Below are 20994 nucleotides of genomic sequence, written 5' to 3' on the forward strand. Positions count from 1 at the left end.
CTAAAACCTTTGAAAGTTGTCATGTTTAGTTCTGTTAATGGAGGATAGAGAGTAAGGTGTGGAAGCTGATGGAGGGGTCCTGTGGGGACACATGGAGAATGGAGAGTTTTGTAAAAGCTGTTTCATCTACTTAATCATTACACTTCTATACTTATTAAATCATTTTATTTCTAGTTAAGTCCTCCTATAAGCTGTGTTATTATTTCTATACCCTAATAGTATGGTCTTCATTGAATTACTTGTGGAACTAGAATACAGAAAGGTTTTAAGTGCATTGGTTTAAAGTCCAGCAGTGTTTCTGACACTGTTATATGACCTTAGGAAATTCACTTTATATCCCCGAGCCTTAGTTTCTTCTCTGTAATATGTCAGCAATAATAATACCTACCTCATACAGTTAATGTAGGACTAAATGAGCCAAATGCCAAGAAAGTGCTTAGTTCTTATTATGGCATATAGTTAGATTTCAAAATGCAAGTTGTTATTGAAGTTATTTTGGGGGTAAAACACAGGATTGTAATCAATTTCATTGTCCTGCCCTTTAAATAATACAATTTTATGACTGGAGTGTGAATTAAGAACAATGGTATATGATCAAAGGATTCTGAAAATAAAATTTCACTACATTTGTTGTTCCATAAAGTAGAAAACCAGAATCCCCGGATGAAACTCCCTGAGATTGTTCTGTAAGTGATAAAACTACAATTGGTATGATCTTATCCCAAGATTGTATGTCAGAAGAAAGTTGTTTTCCAGGATATGCTTTAGTCTCACTCCTTCTTTGGCAGGATCAATGGTATAATGATACATAGTGTAATTTCTCCACATGTGGCTACATGGTCAGAATAGTGGCTGTGCAAAAACAGCCACTTCTAACCCAACATGTCTGCTGTGTGCCTCACTTTTGAGTCATGACACTTCCTGTCACAGACAAGCTTTCACTTGTAGGCACTTTGAAGTGTTCTAGCAGGAAGGGGAAGTGACTGTTTCTTCTTTTGTGTCCATCACCAGCATAAATGACAGATATACTTTGATTATAGTATAATTTCATTTTAATTTATGGGGACCAAATCCATAGGAAAAAATATTAAAATTTCCAGATATCCAGCAGTGTAATGACTAAATTTGTTCCTTGTGCATTTATGGTACATCTTTTGTAATACAACATAAGGTACATATGATATTCTCTGAGCTGATGGTACTGACAGTTTGGCTCAGAAAGAAAGATTTTATGTTTTAGTGGGAAAGAAAAGCTGAAAAAGAATATTTTAATAGAGTTGATTGTGTTGAATAAACAGTGATTGGGTAACTGTGAATAGTGTTAGTGTTGGGGATAGGGTTAGGAACATGAAGCATAACCAGTATTTCCCAATGTTTAAGGCAGTGTTTTTAAAACTCTGTGCTATAGGTCACAAATGGCATTTTTTGAAAAATGAAACAGAACAAGAAGTATTAGAGTGCATTATGCTGGGTAAAGGAAAGTATTTACATACCGGTGTGTGTGCATGTGTGTGCACTAACAGTTTGTGACATTAGTCCATTTCTTCAGTGGATCATGGCTGAAAAAAAAAGTTTGAAAATCACTGATGTAGGTATTTGAAATTTTTTTTTTTTAAATTGACATAGAGCCAGATAACTTTGGATCCCATGGTGAGTTGCTTTTTTTTTTTTTTTTTTTCAATCTCTTTCATTTTTTTTCTGATTAGTTAGAAAATCTCCATTTGGCACTAATGCATTTCTGTCATCTCTGTAACTCCCGTGAGTCTTCCTTTTAAAGGAAGAGAAGCAGGCCTCAGGCTCAGGGTCTAGGGTGGGAAGCATTTCTGTTTATGTTCTATTGGAACTTCTCTCATATACTTTTGTCTACTTCAATGTTTTCCACAAGGACTTGTTATTTTTTCAGTGACTTGATTTAAGCAAAACAAAAAAAAAAAGGGGGGGGATGTTGAGAAGAAAATATCAAGTGGTTTATCTATGGCAAATAATGCTGAAGGAGTTCTGAGATTGGCTGGGGAGTTTGGGAACCATTTTGGTATCTTGGGCTGCATTACCTTCCCTGGAGTTCAGGGCCATCTGGTAGACTTGCCCTTGGCAGGCACAACTGGGGCCTTCTTCATGAAGCTGATTAGGCTGGTTGCCATGGGCATTCCCAGACTTCCCAGGTGTTGCAGGTGTTACAGGTGACAGCTGCATTTCCCCCATAGAAATGAAGAAAACATAGGCAGCTTTGTCCCAGGAAGTACCCTGTGCTGGCCTCCCGCTTCTAATACCTACCACTATGCTAACATTTTCATCAGAGACAGTGTCTTGGGTCTTAGAACTTTTCACTTTTTCTTAGATTTGCCATATCATCTCTCTCTCTCTCTCTCTCTCTATATATATATATATATATCTCTCAAGATTTTGTGTGTATGTATGTATATATATACACACACACATACACACATACTTATATATATATAAAATATATAAAAATGTTTATGTAAGTTTATGCAAAATATGTAAAAATCTTGATTTTATATATATATATCTACACTACACACATGTACATGCACACATACATATATACATATATATGTGTATTTTTCTTCTACCTAAGCATTGCCTCAGCAGGAAAAAAATACCATCTGGATAGGAAAATCAAATTGGGTGATGATACAGACCCCACTAAGGACAGATAACCAAGTTCACATGCCCATTTTCAGTGGCCACCCTGAGAGCCGGCTCTACTTCCTGGCCAGGTCATGACGGAAAATTATTTTGGGCCTTTATGTGCAGAGAAACCTGAGAAAACCAAGTGTGGCCTGAGGCCTGAAGTCCAGCTGGCCTTGTTGTCCTTTTTCTGAGTAAAGAGCCTAAAAATAAAACAGAGACAACAAGTGTTAACACAGGCATCAGCTCTCGTTTCTGGTACAGATAACACGCCTTTTATTAGAAGAATAAGTAGGCCGGCAGGTAAATTGAGAGTTGCCTTTGTCATGTCCTAGATTTTTCTGTATCAACACCAGGGCTTATTTTCTCTTTCTTTCAATTAGCTTGGAACAGTCAGTTTTGCAATTCCTTCTCCCACCTCGAGGGGTGAGAGCCAGTAGGGCGGCTAAAACTCCATCTGCATCTTCAGTGAACCGACCTTCCCCTGGGGGCACAAGTTGTACCCTCTGCTGGGGTAGGAATCCTATTGTCCTGTTCTATGTTAAGATTCAACTTGCACCCCCAAACCATTATGAATTTCCTTTCTTCTTTCTTCCGGGATCCCTTTATGAGTGACATCATTTGGGAGGCAACACTTTGGTCCTGATGGAAGTCAGCTTTGTGAAAGGAGGTTGCAGATTTTGAGGAAAAGTCCTTATTTCTGCCCATATGGCTTTGGCTGTACTTGCGTGGCTAAATAGAGTACAGAGGAAATACAGACAGAATGAATTGCCCAGCGATTTATGCCTTTGGCAAGTTGTTCGGGGGGCTTCAGAGAAACAGGGGAGAGGACCAAAGGGCTCTGCATTTCATTTTAAAAATAGCCAGCCTTGGGCTCCTCCTCTTCCTGCTCCTGTCTCCTCTTCTCACAGGGAGCGCTTTTGAAAGGAATTCCCCTCCCCCACCCCCTCCCCCTCCTCCATCCCTTCTTCTTCCCACTGTTTCTCTGACGCCAGTTTATTTGAATGGCGAGATTTTTCTGAGCTGGGATAAGTGAGATACAGGAAATCACTTTTGAAAGACTTCTTTATGCTTGTTGTCATCATCACCTTAGTATGAAGGACAACCAGAGGGTCCGGTGACGAAAGCGGAGGCCTGAGCCAGCAAGGACATTTAAGGAGCCAGAGGTAATAGAGACAGAACTGATCATCCACAGAGGTCAACAGCCATGGCCGAGGTGGTGAACTTCACTTGCTCTGTCCCATTGGTGGAACTTCAGATCACATCCTGAAATCTCAGATTTCTTTAGATGTTTTATTGTGCTGCTAATAACAATCAGGGTCAGGGGGCACTCCAAAGCACTGAAATACTACTCCGCCCCTTTCCACTCCCTGAAGTTCTTGATGCTTCATGCACCTGCATGGCCAGGATGACATGGTGACCAAACGCCCTTCCTTACACTGAAAATTAGGAATCTTTTACCTAATTCTGAGTTGCTTGCACTCTGCTATAGCTGAGCCCAAACCTAGGATGATTTTGTTCATACTGAGAACTGTGTATGTTCAGGTTTTAAGTTTCCAAAGTAGGTAGGTAGAGGCTCCTTTCTTACCCATCCCCCAGTCAAAATGTTTAAGTGGTTTAAACATTTTTAAGAGGCTCTGCAGAACTGGATGAAGTGATTAATAGTTTTCTGTTATTCAAGTGCTTAATGCTGCATATATTTAGGTCCCTGGTTCTCAAAATATGGTCTCTAAACCAGCATCAAGAGTATTAGGATCATCCAGGAACTTGTTAGAAATGCAATTTCTAAGGTTGCAGTCCAGAACTTTGGAATTAGAAATTCTGGAGGTCAGAGCTGTGGTTTAAGTCCCTCTAGGTGATTCCAATGCAGCATTGAGAAACTTTCATTTAACTACCTCAGAAAGCCAGCACTGTCTCCTTGTTTTAAAGTTGATGGTAAAACTGCTAAGAATCAAGAAATACCTCCTATCAGATGGCACAAATACTTTTTCTGAAGCTCACAGCTTCTATGGGATGTCTCTCATACAGGAATTAGATGGATTAAGTATAATTATGGCCATGGAACTGCATCCATTCTCAAAGGATTACCTTGAAATAAACGTACAGATGTTGAATTTTTTTTTTCCTTTCATTAATGTTCATTGTAAAGTTGGAGAAATGTTTTCTGACTGGATAAAAGAACTGGTCTCAGAAGGTCAGAAAGTGGCAATATAAAATTCAGAAAAATTCTTTAAGATATTTTCTTAGAAAAAAAATTATTATCTGGCAACAGTATCGCCAAACTCTTAATAGATATTAAATATAGATGCCATCAGTTTGTGTTTTTATGTTTGCTAATAAATCACAGCTCAGTTAATAGAGCAGCCTGGAATGAGAAAAATTCTCTTTCTTCTTTTCAGGGTTTCTCAGAGGAATAATAAGATTATTTTTTCCCCCTTGCCCAGTCACCTTTGCTTAATATTTCACGTCTGGCTCTTAGAAAGGAATAGGTTGATTTGAATGAAAAAAGAAGGGCAGCATTCTAGGACTGAGATCTACCATACCTGTCCCTGTGGAAGAGAAAGCAGTCCTGATGCACGTTTGCTGATGTATGGTTCACTAAACTTAAATCATCCCCCCTTTTTTTTTTCACTAACCTCAAATTTCAAATAAAGCAGAAGTGAAAGAAATCCGGAAAACACCAAGTTGTAGAAAGCGGGACCTCAGAATAAAATGGACTTCAAATTTGTACATCAAGAGCTGCCTTGGGGTACCTGGGTGGCTCAGTGGGTTAAAGCCTCTGCCTTCAGCTCAGGTCATGATCCCAGGGTCTGCTCAGCGGGAAGCCTGCTTCCTCCTCTCTCCCTGCCTGCCTCTCTGCCTACTTGTGATCTCTGTCAAATAAATAAAATCTTTAAAAAAATAAATTAAAAAAAAAAAAAAAAGAGCTGCCTCCAGGGCATCTTTCTGAAATGGGTCATGTATTTGCAACACCAACACTTGCTAACCTTTCCAGGGAAGAGCCTAAGTGAACGCCTGCTTTGGGTGGTGTTGTAAATCCATCTTTGCCCTGCCAACCCTCCCACTTCAAACTGTTTAATTTCACTAGAAATATACATGTTTTTATAGTTTTCAAACATTTTGAGGGAAACAAATTATTTTAGAACTTTCTTGATGTATAAATAAAGGCCATTTGTATCCATTCTTTTCTGTTTTAAGGAAACAAATTCACAAAATATTAAAGAGATTTTTTTTTTCTTAGTAGAATTATACTGTTGCTAAAACTGTTTTGGAACCTGTTTATTTTCCACATTGCTTCATTTGATAATTGGATTTTCTAAACAAAAAAAGGTTGTTACACTTGTGTTTCCTGTGTTGAGAATTCAATAGAGGCTTAATAAATATGCCATCTCCCGAGTAGTCAAGTTGAATCTAGAACTTGACCTTTTTTTTTTTTTAATTCTCCCATATTTCTGAAGGAGATTTGGTAACATAATCTGAAATTTGCACTTTGAGGCCTGGACGACACCTTAGTTCTCCTTTCATGCAACCCTGTAATTTATAGATGAGGAAACTAAAGGATAGAAATGTTAATTGAAAGTCCCAGGGACTCATGAGAAAAAAAATCCCATAGAACCTGGGACCCACATGTCTCTGTTTTGGTCTATTCCCATTACGGACACTCCTATGAACAATCAACTACCAAATAAAGCAATGTCATTTCTGATTTCTTTTCTATTTACTTAAGCTTCTTTGCCTGCTCCTACCAATACATATACCACAAAAGGATATTTTTAAGACCTGAGTGCCTGAGAACATGACTTTCTCCTTTTTTTGGTTTTATAGATTATTTGACAGTGGCTGGCCTTGAGAAAATCCTTAACAAACATTTAAAAGACATTTTCTATGTTACTTAAGAGATAACTTTGCTTTTGGTCTGGCATTATTTCTTTTTCTTTACTGTGCTTTCCCAATTTTATGTTTTATATTTTTATTATGTTTATTTTCAAACATACTTTTACAAGAGGAGAGAATATTCTATTGATCTGCGGTAACCCAACCCAGATCCAACAATTACTGAGGGTTTGCAATTCTTGTTTAATCTTTTCCTTTCCCTCTCATTTTTTTTTCTGTATTGTTTTAAAGCCAATTTCAAACATCATTTCATTCCACCATACATTCCTCTCAGCACACATCTCTAAAGAGTTATGGATATTTTGCTACATAAACCTAATGCTATTATCACCCCTAAAAATTATAATTACAAGGTCATCAAATATCCAGTCACTATTATAATTTCTATTATTTCCTCAAAAAATATTTTTAAGAGCTGTCTTTTTCCATTATTCAAATGTATAGCTATAGGTTCAGGACTCTAGCAAACATTGAAAATTCAAATAAGAAAGAAAACTGAAGAAGAAAACTTACTTAGCGAGAAGGGTTTTCCCAAATTCTCACAGCTCTAATCTGGATACCATTCAGTGTGACAGGCTTCTCACTGGGTTCCCACAGCTGGTTAGTGTTTTGAATTCCAGCTCCATGAACTCATATCAGGCTACATGGGCTAATGCTCAGCGCCCAACCTAGTGCTGATATCTCTGATGACAGAGTAATGGAGCAACCACGGGCATTGTCTGCCTCTTACTAAATGCACTGTCATCTGTGTTATTCTTCCATCTCTGCAGGGAGAAAGTGACTCTAATGCCTCTTGGAAGCATTTAAGCCATTATGGAGACAAAAGTAATGCCATTCAGGCATCCTTTATTGAATGACCAATAAAATAACCTGCTACCTTGTGAAGGAGCTTCTGGATCTCCAGGGCCATGTGCTGTTTAGATGCACACCTCTTTATGTTCAAGTTTCTGCTTCTGTGTTGAGTTTTGTGAAAGATATATGAAGATAAAATAGAGAAAAAAATACAAAGGCACAATTAGGTAGAGAGAAAGTTAGTTTAGGCACTGAATTTTGATGACTTTCTTATCTCATAACAGATAAAGTTTCTTATAGTGAAGATGGTCTTCTGCTTATGGTAAAAGAAAAAGGAACTACATGCAAATCAGAACTCATCTGTTGGAAAGCATTACAGACCCTTCTTTAGATGCCCAAAGGGTGCTATTTTAGGGAACTCTTTTGACCCTCCCCAGTATCTAAAAGGCACATTGTACTTATTGAATGATGCCTGGAATTTGAATTTTCATTTCTCTTGATGTAAATGCTTTGTCTTCTTTTCCTTTATATGGATTTTTAACTGAGAATATTTAAGAATAGAGTTTTTCATCACCTTTTTAAGGTGTAATTGACAAATAAGAATAGATTTTGGGAAGGGGTGGGAAGAGAGGGCCTACATGCTGCACTTTTTTTGAAGAGTAGGGGGTATATATATACATATTAGACATAGTGTATAGTGGGCATAAAGAACTTTTATGGAGTTTTATATTCCACTCTGTGAGAATGGGCCATGAACATAGAAACAAAGTCATAAAGTTATCTCTGATCTTGGAAAGTTGCTACATGGACAATTCTGGATAGTATCTGTTGGCAGATACTTAAAAGGGTGTCTGTGGTAAGGGACTACTTTATGAAAAATGTAGCATTTGAACAGGAAATTGAACTAAGGAGCCAGACATAAGAAGTTTCCAGGCAAAGTCCTCAAAGCAGGAATAAACTGGGCCTAGCAGAGGTATGTATAGCTGGCATTTATGACTGCAGTACATAGGTTGGGCCAGATCATAAGGACCTTATATAATACAGCAGAGAGCTTGAGTCTCAGTCTTGGGTGGCATTTGTATAGCAGGTATATGAGAATCCTTTTATGTGAGAGATTCTCAGACTTTAGTGGTATCAGAGTCACCAGAAGAATTTGCTGTAATTCAGATTGCTAGCCCCACCCCCAAGGGTTTCCTATTGAGCAGGTCTGTGGTGGGGCCAGAGATTCTGCATTTCTGATAAGTTTTCCAAGGGATACCTGGGCCGTTGGTCCAAGGTCACACTTGGAGAAACACTGCTTTAACTTTGGAGGGTAAGTGCTATGGTGATTGCCGTGTATTGTGTAAGACTGATGATTCACACACCTGAACCCCTGAAACAAATAATACATTGTATGTTGATTTAAAAAACAACAACAACAACAACAACAAAAAACACTCCAGGCAGGCAGTGTCTTTGTCCATTCTTTGCAGTTGCCCTAGAGAAGCGATTTCTAAGTAGACTAGACTAGATGGCAGGTGTTCTGAGGTGATTACCATCTATCTTTCCCAGAATGCTTTGCCTTCTCTCTTCTTTAGAATGAACCTAAAGTTCCATTAAATATCCATCTCCCAGGGGCACCTGGGTGGATCAGCTAGTTAAGCGTCTGACTCCTGATTTTGGCTAAGGTCATGATCTCAGGGTCGTGGGATTGAACCCCGTGTCTGGCTCCCCACTCAGCAGAGAGTCTGCTTGGGATTTTTTCGCTCCCTTTGTCCCTCTCCCCAGTCACATGTGCTCTCACTCTCTGTCTCTTTCTAAGAAAAAAAAAAAAATTATCCACCAAAGAGGAAAGAGAATTTCCAAATGACATCAGATCATCTTATCGAGTTCAGATTTCCAGATGCTCTGTCTTTGTGAGGGCAGTAGATTGTGGCAGCCACAGCACAGGTTGTAAGCAGAGGTTGCTTTCAACTGCACCCCCATACCCTCATAGTCCTCTCATTGTGGGCCTCCTTGAAAATGTATTCCATCTTCCCAGACATTTATACAAGAGTAAAACAGTTAACAGAGGCCAGTGGCATCCCTGATCTCTAACCAGGAAGTGTTCAAACCGTTAGGAAACATGGGTGAGCAAATGTTTACTGACCGTGTAATTAATCTGATGCCTTGCCCTGTCTATCGGCCCTTAGCACCATATTTCCTGTTCAGGGTAGTGGAAAGCAAAAATATTAGTTGTTGTTTGACCAAAGGAACAAGTGTCTTCCAAATGAACACATGATCTATTAGCAGTCCTGCCGAGTCTTCCCATGGGAACAGGCGTTTTACTTTGTTTTACAGCTAATTTCTTTCTTCAGCAGGTTCCCAGACACATCAAATGCCTCGCATGTGAGCCTGAAGTCAAGATTTATAGTCTGGGTCCATGTAATTCAATGTCAAACAACTCTGATAACATAAGGGCTGGAAGTCAACCATTTTCTCATGAGTTCTCATAAAAAAGTCATTTTAGCCAAATCGAGTTTGAATAGAGGGCGTGTCTGTGATTTGATGGATGCTCCCTACCCAGGAGCCCTTGGGAAGGAGCTAGCTACTTTCTTTTGCTACTGTAGCAACAGAATCTGAAAACAGACTGATTTCTGGTTGATATTGTTGGATTTTGGATTTTATTGCTCTTTTCTCTATTGACTTCAAAGGGAGAAAAAAAAAGTGTGCTTTCTTTTCTTGTGGTGCATTGCACATGCCTTTTCTGTCTCTGATTTCTTTTTCCTTGTCTTTTTATTTGCTTGACATTTCTCTGTGACCTACACATCATGAAGGTCTGTTTCCCTAGAGTAAAACTTTCACTTATGCCAAGTTGGAAAGGAGGGTGTTTTCTTTGGTCTTATCTATAGGTTCAGACTCTTAGAGAAGGTAGGATCTTAAGGATCACTTAAAATGGACCCTATTTTGCAGCTGAAGGGAAAGGGAAGTTAAGTGGCTTTCCCAAGAGTGACATAGCTATCTTGGAGCCAAATCAGGGATCTGGTGATTCCATTCATCCCCCCACCCTCCCCTCACCCCATTTAATACCTTGAATTTGTAAACGGGCCATGAGATATTAAGACACAATCAGCATCTTGCTTCCTGTAGCCCAGTGCTTTCTAGATTATGTGATTGACTACTTGATGTAAAGAAGCTGATCATGGCTTAGGTCATGATCTCAGGGTCCTGGGATCGAGCCCTGCATCAGGCTCTTTGCTCAGCAGGGAGCCTGCTTTTCCCTCTCTCTCTCTCTGCCTGACTCTCTGCCTACTTGTGATCTCTGTCTGCCAAATAAATAAATAAAATCTTAAAAAAGAGAAAAAAAAAGCTGATCATAAGCATCCCTCAACAAAGCTGGTGTCCTACTAAGAATACCTCAGAACTCTTGGGGAGAGACCTGAGCCCAGGATCCATGGAGAGAAACTGCTTTGGGGTTTCTGAAGAAGACTGGAAAACAAGAGAAAAGTTAGAATGACTTCAGGACTCCTTGGTGTCCTTCATCTGCAGTGTAATATAGTGAGCTTGCTCTCTTTTTAAAATACCCAGATTAGGAAAAACTCAAGACAAAATTAATAAACCACAACCAAATTCTAAGAGATGGCTTTAATCCCTACAGATCTGTAATTTTATTTTATTACCTTTTGCACAAAACAACCTAAAATGTAGCGAATATGCACATCATGTGCATAGTATCCAGTATCTAGTATCCAGCTTGGATACTAGAGAGCTTGCAGTTCACAGGTGAGCAAAGGATAGGCAGAATTCAGGGTTTCAGGAATCTTCCTGGCCAGTAGACAGAGAATGGATGACATTGACACTGATGATGATAAAGGCAAAGGGCCCTGATTATCAAGACAGAGCTTGAGGGTAGCTGTGGGAAGGCCAGCTATCTCTTAAACTATTGCATGGACCTAGCCTGAGATAGTAGCTGTAAATGTTAGTGACAAAGTCGGAATGATCAGTCCCCAAACAAAGCAGTTGTCTGCATTTCTTACATGTTGTCTGCCTTGGCATAAAGCAGTATTAGTTCATAATAAATAATAATAATGATAATAAAGCAGTACCTCCAAGTGTGGTCTGAGGACCAAAAGCATCCTTATCACCTGAGGGCTTGTAAAGAATGCAAATTCACAGGCTCCCCTCAGAGCTACTGAATCAAAATCTTGGGGTGGATCCCAGAAATCCGCTCAAACAAGCTTTCCAGATGACTCCTGCATACACTAAAGTCTGGAAAGCATTGGCAAGAAAAACTTGTTGTGGATATACGAATGCAAACTTGTCAAGTTAATGTGTTTGTTGGAACTATATAGGAGGATATGTTGCTTGAGTGTTGAAGTCTGTTTTGTTTTGTTTTTGTTTTTCCTTAAATATTTGGAGGATAACTGAGATACTAAAAAGAAATTTACATTTCCTTCTTTCTTCTACCTAGAATTGATTTTAGGAATCATAGATTAATTCCAGGTAACTGAATTAAATCCAGAATTCAGAGGATTGCTTCTTAGCACAAAAGGGTACTGAAATTTGAGGGTTTACCTTACCTTAGGATTCAGAAAGCTAGTTGAAGGAAGAAATTTAAACATCCTCCCTTTGGGATTTACGGTTTCTACCTGCAGATTCAGCATGACCTACTACAGAGAAAAGTGCACCTGCTTTAGAATCAGATCCTGGTTTAAAAATTTGTCTCTGCTACTTAAAAGCTATGTTTACCTCAACAAGCTACGAATCTTCTTTTAGCCTCTGTTTCTTCATCTGTAATGGTAGAAGAATCATAGCTGCCTGGCAGTCTTTTTATGAAAATTAAAAGGTCAAATGAGGTTGTGTGAATAAAATATCCAGAACCTAGGCTAACCCATGACAAATTTTCACATAATGGGGCATATGATTTTTTAAATTTATTTTTTCAGTGTTCCAAGATTCATTGTTTATGCACCACACCTAGTGCTCCATGCAATACGTGCCCTTCATAATACCCACCACTCATGGCTCACCCATTCCCCCACAACTCATACCCACCTCAATGGCTCACCCATTCCCCCACCCCTCCAAAACCCTGAATTTGTTTCTCAGAGTCCAGAGTCTCTCATGGTTCATCTCTCCCTTTGAGTTCCCCCAATTCATTTTCCTTTCTTTCTCCTAATGTCCTCCATGTTAGTCCTTATGGTCCACAAGTAAGTGAAACCATATGATAATTGACTTTCTCTGCTTGATTTATTTCACTCAGCATAATCTCTTCCAGTCCCATCCATGTTGATACAAAAGTTGGGTATTCATCCTTTCTGATGGCTGCATAATACTCCATTGTATATCTGGACCACATCTTCTTTATCCATTCACCTATTGAAGGGAACCTTGGCTCTTTCCACAGTTTGGCGATTGTGGCCATTGCTTCTATGAACATTGGGATACAGATGTCCCTTCTTTTCACTACATTGTATCTTTGGGGTAAATACCCAGTAGTGCAATTGCAGGGTTATAGAGTATATGATTATGGCAATGATGGCTCTGATGATAATGATATTGATTTCTTTTATACAAACATGATTGTGGTCAGAGGTTAACAGTCTTTTTCATGGAGACTTCATTCAGAGGTTTTAATACATCCTTTTGAAGTATAACATATTTGGCAAAAGCTGCAGATCATAAGTATATAACTTGAGAACTTTCACAAAGTAATTACAAGCCATTACTAAAATTAAGAAACAGAATGTGGCCAGCCTCTGAAGTCCCCACGCCCCTATCCAGTCACCATCTGTCCAAGGATAAACACTATTATGATATTGCACCAGAGACTATTTTCCTGCTTTTGAAACTTTATCTAATATGTAAATTAATTATAGAGAGTATGTGCTTTTCTGTGTCTGGCTTCTGGAGCTCAAAAAAATTTTTAATGAGACTGATCCATATTGCAGCATGTTATTGTAGATTGTACATTCTCATTGCTAAATAGCAAATTTTTATTTAAATATATTATAATTTGTTATCTATTTGATTCCTGGTAGGTATTTGATAGATACTTCTAGTTGTGGTTATTATTATTAGTGCTTTATGAATATTTGTGAAGATGTCTTTGGTGAATAGATGTACATGTGTCTGTTGAGTGTGCACCTAGGAGTAGGATGGCAGGGCCATAGGATATGCATACGTTCAGTTTCAATCATACTGCCAGATGGTTTCCATGGCTGCAGGTTTCTCCTCTCACCCTCAGAGGATGAGGGTCTAGTTATCTAATTTCTTACCAACACTTAATATAATCTGTTCATTCTGATAGTGTACCTGGAATCTCACTGGGATTTTAATTTTCATTTCCCTGATGAATTGTGAAATTGAGCACCTTTTGACCTGGCTACTTACATATCATCCTCTTTTGAGAAATGTCCATTCCAATCTTTGTTCCTATTTAAAAAATGTGTTTGCTTCTTTCTTATTGATTTGGAGGCATTCTTTATATGTTCTGGATATCAGTCCTTTGCCAGCTGTATTTATTTCAGTTTCCTTCTTTTACTCTATTACCTGCTATTTTCATTCCTGGTAAAATTTTAAGATTTTATTTTATTTATTTTTTAAAAAGATTTTATTTATTTATTTGACAGAGAGATCACAAGCAGGCAGAGAGAGAGGGGGAGAAGCACGCTCCCTCCTGAGCAGAGAGCCCCGATGCAGGGCTTGATCCCAGGATACTGGGATCATGACCTGAGCTGAAGGCAGAGGCTTAACCCGCTGAGCCACCCAGACACCCTATTCTTAGTAAAATTTTGCAAGGCTTTTAATTTTCAGAAATTACAAGCCAGAAAAATACGAGACTGCTGGTTACATTTGAATTTCAAATAAACAACAAATGATTTTCTAGTATACTATAAAAATTTTCAGTATTTATAGTATATTATTATAAGTACTTAAAAGAATAGGGATATTTTTATAATAAAAATTATTCATTGCTTATTGAAATTAAAATTTTACTTGTTTTTTAAAAATATTTAAATTTTTTTTTTTTTTTTGCTATACCTGGAAACTCTACTCATAAAGCTATTTTTCTTTGGGGGATTAAGTATTTTTTTAAGAGAGGAAACAGAGCACTGAGGGAAGAAGGGGAACTTCCTGAACCAATTAGATCTTCTTGGTCAGTTTGGGAATTCAACCAACATATATCAAAGGATTTTAAATCTGGCCCTTTTAAAAAAACTTATACTCTCTGTATCTTTTAATGACAAATCCCTAAATAGTTATATATATATGTATATACATACATGTATACACGTTTTTATAAGTGGGACTTTATTGAACCTTGACTTTTCATCTGGACCATGCTTTAGGTATTTAGTGGCCAGTATTAGCAAAGGTTTGTATGGAGAGGTGCCTGGGTGGCTTAGTTGGTTAAGAGTCCAGTTCTTGGTTTTGGATCAGGTCATGATCTCATGGGTCATGAGATTGAGTCCTGCATCTGGCTCCTCACTCAGCTGGGAGTCTGCTTGAAGATTCTCTTCCTCTGTCCCTCCCCAGACTCACACATGTATGTGCGCACTCCTCTCTCAAATAAACCTTAAAAAGAGAGAGAGAGAGAGAGAGAGAAAGGTCAAATGGACAGTGATTCAGCACCACAGATCTTGCTATCTTGCTTCTCTTTGCTTTCCTCAGACTTCTTAACTACTTTCTTCAAAGTCAAGTTATTTTTTTTTCCCTCCCTCCACTTACCACTTCATGTTTACTGAGAGACTGAGCAGTTTGGACATAAAGTACAGGAAGAATAGCTGTTAGTGTGGCTGGTACAAAAAGAGAAGCTGAATTGGGAGGAAAAGGAGGCAAAATTGGAGGGTAGATGCTGGAGATCAAGATAGTAGAGCTGATTCTGATGATGGCAATGGCTACCTAGAGTAAGAAGGTCTAAGGAGAGGAGATTATGAGAGAGAAAGAACTAAGAAAGAAGGTTCAATTCAGTAAACAGTATTTGAACAACTTGTTTTAGCCCTCTGCCAGGATTTGAAAAAAAATCAGGATAAAATAAAATGTATGTTTGAAGTAGGTTAAGAAGTTGGAACTGTTAGTTAGAAATTGAAAAGAAGGCTGTAGGTCATAAGTGATAGAGAATATGGAAGTTGTGAAAGTAGAAAAAAAGAGAATCCCTTGGAAAACAATGTCACACCATCAGAAAGTGCTCAGGGAAAGAAACTCAGAGACTGAGATCTGGTCTTTATCTCTACATAATGTTGAGATATTGGACAATTCCTACCCATTCCTACCATTTTCTACAACTGTGAAATGAAGGCTTTGGTCCTTGCTACACAAAGCTGTTCCTTAGCCAGTAGCATCTGCAACATCTGGGGAATTGTTAAAAATGCAGTACCTTGGGCCTATCCCCAGATCTGCTGAATCAGAATCTTTAAGATATGGTCCAGAAATCTGTGTCAAGTATCTAGGTGATTATATAGCTTTCTGATATTTGAGAAGTACTAGACTACCCCCAGTGCTTTTCAGATTTTAATGTGTATCAGAATCAGAGGACTTGCTAAAAAACAGATTCTGGTCTTGTAGGTCTGGGGTAGGTCTAAGAGGTTCATGGGTGAGGCTGTTCTACTGATCATCAGACCACATTTTGAGGAGCAAGGGTCCAGAAGGGTATCTTTGAAGCTTCCTTTGAATGAGAAAAAAAAAAGAGAGAATATTATTTATTAGAATATTAAGAATTATTATAATTATTGGGGTGCCTGGGTAGCTCAGTTGGTTAAGTATCTGACTTTGGCTCAGGTGATGATCTCAGGGTTCTGAGATTGAGCCTCCAATAGCCTCCATGCTCAGTGGGGAGTCTGCTTCTCCCTCGCCCTCTGCTCCTCTCCTCGATTGTGTACTCTCTCTCTCTCAAATATATAAAATCCTTTTTATCTCAGATATATAAAATCTTAAAAATATATAGAACTATTAAGAATATTAAAGAGAAAAGTAAGAGATATAAGGTAAAATGTCTATATCAGTATATACATTTATATGGGCACTAGTGTTTATGTTGTAGCTATACACATAACTGTATTGTCCTAGAGGAAAGCAAAAGACAAAACTTTGTTTCTATACCCACTCTACCAGAGGTTGTTTGATTTTAAGATAAAGTTGTTCTGGAAAAATCTACATAGGGAAGAAGACTTCCTGATTACTATTCCTCCCATAGGAACATGATGTGTATTGTAGTCTTTCCTCAAATCATGAACTTTTGTGAGCTTGTACTTGTACAAGATCTACCCACTCATAAGTGTTTGTATACAGACACACACACATTCTTAGTAGCAGCAAATCAGGAGAGATTTCTGAGCCAGTGTAGGCCACAAATGTCTTGGCCCCAGCATAACTGCAGGCCTGAGGAATCCTAGCCTATACCACATTTTAACAAGGCAAACCCCAGACTCTTAGAGTTCAGGCTACGGGAAGTAGCAGGAAGCTCTTGGCAGGCGTCCCCCAGGCCTGAAGGTTGGCTTAGAAATTTAAGTGCACAAATGTCTCTGTCCAGAAAATTGTCATCATAGGAGAAGGCTGGCCTATCTTCCACTAATGTGGGAGAGGTGCAGGACAAGAGAAAAGGGTCAACTGGTTGTTGCATGGGAGAAAGTTCTGTGTTCCAGGACTGTGTAATAGAAAGGGATATGAATAGGGATAAAAGGATGGATCAGAATTTTATTTTGTCAATATTGATGATGATGATGATATTTTAATCACTTTAAGTATTGGTCTCCTTTTCAAAGCTTCTTGTATAGTATTTCTTAACAATAGCCTAGTGAGCTAGTCTCAATGATTAAAAGTGAGAAAACATGTCACAGATTGGTTTGGTAATTTCCACAAAGTCATGCAGCAATGAAATGGTGAGAGCTTATAATAAGTCAGAAAGTACAACTCAGAAACAACCATGCTTAGTATTTCTTGATGCCTGTTGGATCAAATATGGACTGGAATGTATATAACTTAGAGTAGGGTAGCAAAAAAAGTCTGGGAGTTTGAAGTAGAACTATTTACTCCTAACATTGCTGATGAGTAGATGGATATGGTAGATTGACTGCAAAAGTGGCTTCAAGTTTGCCTTTTTCTTTAACCCATCCCTTGTAATGACACTTTGTAACAACTCCTATCAAGAGGTGGAGTTTATTTCTCTGCTCCTGGTCTTAACTGGTTTTGGCAGTCAAATCCAGCAAAAGTAAAGCCTGTGCCTCAAGAGGACTTGCATGCTTCTGCTCACTTTTTTGGAACATGGCTAATGCCATGAGATCTAGGGAAGACTAACTTGCTAGAGGATGAAAATGTGTGGCTTAACCACCTTCATTGCCCCAGCCTACAACTTTTCACAGACTGATATAGTTTTAGCCAGCCAGCCTCCAGCTGACTCACCATGAATGAATTCAGCCAAGATCAGCTGAGTTTGGCCCAGATCAGCAAGGCTGCCTACATGACTCATAGTCTTATAAGTAATAATTTAGGTTGTTGTTTTAGGGCCTTTAGTTTGGGGTGGTTTGTTATGCAGCATTAGATAACTGATATTTTGCATGATCCAGGGGAACCCAATAGAATTTTGACAGAACACAGGTGAGACAATCCCCCAAACATTTCATAATTACCTTGTCTTCATTTTGGTAGAGTGTTATCCCATTCAGCTCTGTTAAAAACTTGGAGCCCACTTTCTTCTCCATGTTACAGTTATTTGTTCTCTGGATCCAGGGACTAATTCTTAAAGTCCACCATAATTTGGGACCCACCACGTGAACACATTGGTAGCCCACCATGATAGATCTTATCTCCACTCTTTACCTTGGCCTCTCATTCATAGTGGGGCTCTTCCTTCTCTTCTTAACTTCTGGGGGATGCTCAGCAATCCACCAATGTCGACATGTGGTTTGCCTCTTTGAAGCTTTAATTACTGGCGTCTTGAATCTTGATTGCTTTGGTAATGGCCAGTGAGTCTGACTTCCCCAAATGAATACCCAGAGGGTGTGAAACATGCTCATTCACTAGATTCAAGAAAAGCAAAGAGGTCCTCATTATGAACATAGAGGAAGATACCTTATTTATTTATTTTTTTCTGGAAACTCATTATCATTTTGGTAGGAAGATAAATGATTGATTGATGAGATATAGTTTGCTTTCTACTGAGGATGAACTTTCTGCAGCTATTAATAATGTTAATTTAAATTCTGGGGAGAAGACAATTAAATCTGTTGACTATGATATAGATTCCTTTAACTGCTGGGTGAAGGGATAAGGTTTTCTCTGTTTTCTAAAAAGGGAAGAAAAAGGATCTCAGTTTTGTTGGTAACTGCCTCACTGAAGCTCTCTGAGTGTGCCACATGTGTGTGGTTTAGCTGGCGACCGTGGTGTCTGTATGTATGCGGTCATAGATTTGTTATAACCTCTTGTCTGCCAAGTTAAGACCACCAGTTCCATTTTAATTCTAAGTTAACCTCAGGCTGGAGCCAATCCACACTGCTCAAACATAAACGCTGACACTCAATCCACTCATCCTCTTGGCCCCACAATTTGTTTTTCTTTTTCTTTTTTTTTTTTTCCTAAGGGAGTTTGAACATTTGTTAGCAATCCAAAACCAACACTTCGTATACAAGACATAGTGATTACATAATCCTTTATAGGTTCTTATACTTTGACTATATTGCAAACTTTTCAGTGGTTTCATAAAATGTCTCAAACTGAAGTTCAGTTTCTAAATGATATCCTTGGAGCTAAGACATCAGATTTTACTGTGGTGATAATTGCAATTCTTTTGAGAAATGCAGAATCAACACATTAATTGGAGGATTCTCATTTTAGAGAATGGCTTCAGACAGTCTTCTCTTCATTGTATCTTTTGAAATGGGAAAGATGGAGATGTTTGGTGTTACCTGGCATTACTTGGCCTGACAAGGCAAATGTATGTCATAAGATGACATTGTGTAAGGAAAATTGAATTACCTATTTTCTACCTTGATTTTGATTTCTAATCAAAGGAAAAGTAGAAATGAGTCTGTTAGGCTAATTTTCAGAACTGATAGTCAGTTAGTATGATGCACAGGACTATGACAGGATCTTTGTTTTTAATTTCTAAGTCTGAATTTAAATCTACTAATTTCTAGGCAATCCAAGCAATTGTGAGGTTGACAGAGTTGGGAAGTTTTTTTTCCCTAATAATGTTTTGTGGCAAGCTTACACGGTGGCCTATGTCCATTGGTCCAACAACAAAAGTTACTTGATTTAAATATATTTCTATATTTGGAGTTATACATGTTCTTGGAGACAGCCTGCCCTCTTTCCAGAAACCTCACTCAGTGACTTGTTTGCAGAAGTAACCAGTTAGACACTTTGTGAAATTGCCAAGTGTTCCTCTCTTAGTAACTAACCAAGTTTTGCAAACATCACATTATCGTGAGTTAAAAATAATTCCTATTGGGCTGATTGGAGAAGAATGCCATAGTTAACTGCTAAAAACACTGCGAGTATTATGGATGACGCTAAGAAGAGAGCTGTTTCAGCCAATCACATCTGAATTCCTACTTGTAGAGAACGAATTTCAGTCCTTACAGGCCTCTTCTGGGATGGAGGATGGGATATCAAGGGCAGAGTGGAAGAAATATTAGCTTTGAACTCATCAGATAACCTGCGTAGAAGCACCAGTTCTATCAACACACTTCTAATGCACCAGGGAGTAGGCATATTATTCAACCCTAACCAAGCCTCAGTTTTCTCATCTGTAAAATAGGGATAATGGTTATTTCAACAGGACTATAGTGAGGATTATATTGAATACTCTATGCCCAATGTTAACGTGACATCCTTGTTAGCTATTGACGTTCCTGCCGTCTTGCCTTTTGTCTTCTCATCCCTCACTACAGAAGATAGCCAGAGCTTCTTAACATGGCATGCTAAGCCTTCTCCGTCTTTACTTAGTTTATCTTTTAGCTGAGTCTCTCCCCAACCCTTCAACCTCATGGGCATCTAATTCTGGCCATGCTGTTTAACTTCGTTCCTTATGACTCATGCCATTCCCTTTGCCAGAAATACCCCTCCATTTCCATTTATATGACAATCCCCAACTTTCCTTTAAAATTTAGCTCAAATACCACTTTCTCCTAGAAGCTTTTTCTCAACTGATCTACTTTTTCCCTGGTCTCCTCTAGCCTTTCTTTCTACTGCTTGCTTGGTGTCCCTAGTTTTTGCGTAGTACTCACATACTAAATATAAACATGATGCCATTGTTGCTACCATTATTCCTCCTATAAATTCACCTCTGTATCTTTCTGCTTTCTTGGCTGCATGATTGCCAGGTCCATTTAGGTTTTTTCAATTAGAATTTTAAAAAGTGAATGGATTTGGTCAGTCATATTTAAGTTGGATTGACAAGACATGTACCCATGAAAACCTTTAAATTTTGCTGATAAGAGGAGGCCTGAAATTCCAAGCCCACTTCTCTTCAGTAATAGATGAAGATAATAAAACCAACAGAGAATGATAGGCTTGACAAAGTCAATATAATGTGATAATACAGAGAAAAGGAGACCAGACCAGATGGTCTAACATCCAGCCCAGGAGAGCAGTAGACCTAGTGAAGAATAGTTGATTCGGAAATCAGCATCTGTTTTCCCTTGTTCACTAAAAATTCTTTGATTTTACTTTGGAGAATCAAACTTCTTCAATATCCAT

At 38.5% G+C, this 20994-nt stretch overlaps 1 long non-coding RNA gene across 1 annotated transcript; it reads right to left on the bottom strand.

The window, feature by feature from the left end:
* Positions 1–948: 948 nt before the first annotated feature.
* Positions 949–2852, bottom strand: LOC131808219 (uncharacterized). The gene is made up of 3 exons (XR_009344730.1): positions 2664–2852; positions 2052–2187; positions 949–1559 (listed from the first exon to the last, which is right to left on the bottom strand). It is a non-coding gene; the product is annotated as an uncharacterized LOC131808219 (long non-coding RNA).
* Between the last annotated feature and the right edge of the window lie 18142 nt (positions 2853–20994).

The sequence above is a fragment of the Mustela lutreola genome, chromosome 9 (genome assembly GCF_030435805.1).
Source record: "Mustela lutreola isolate mMusLut2 chromosome 9, mMusLut2.pri, whole genome shotgun sequence".
Taxonomy (NCBI): domain Eukaryota; kingdom Metazoa; phylum Chordata; class Mammalia; order Carnivora; family Mustelidae; genus Mustela; species Mustela lutreola.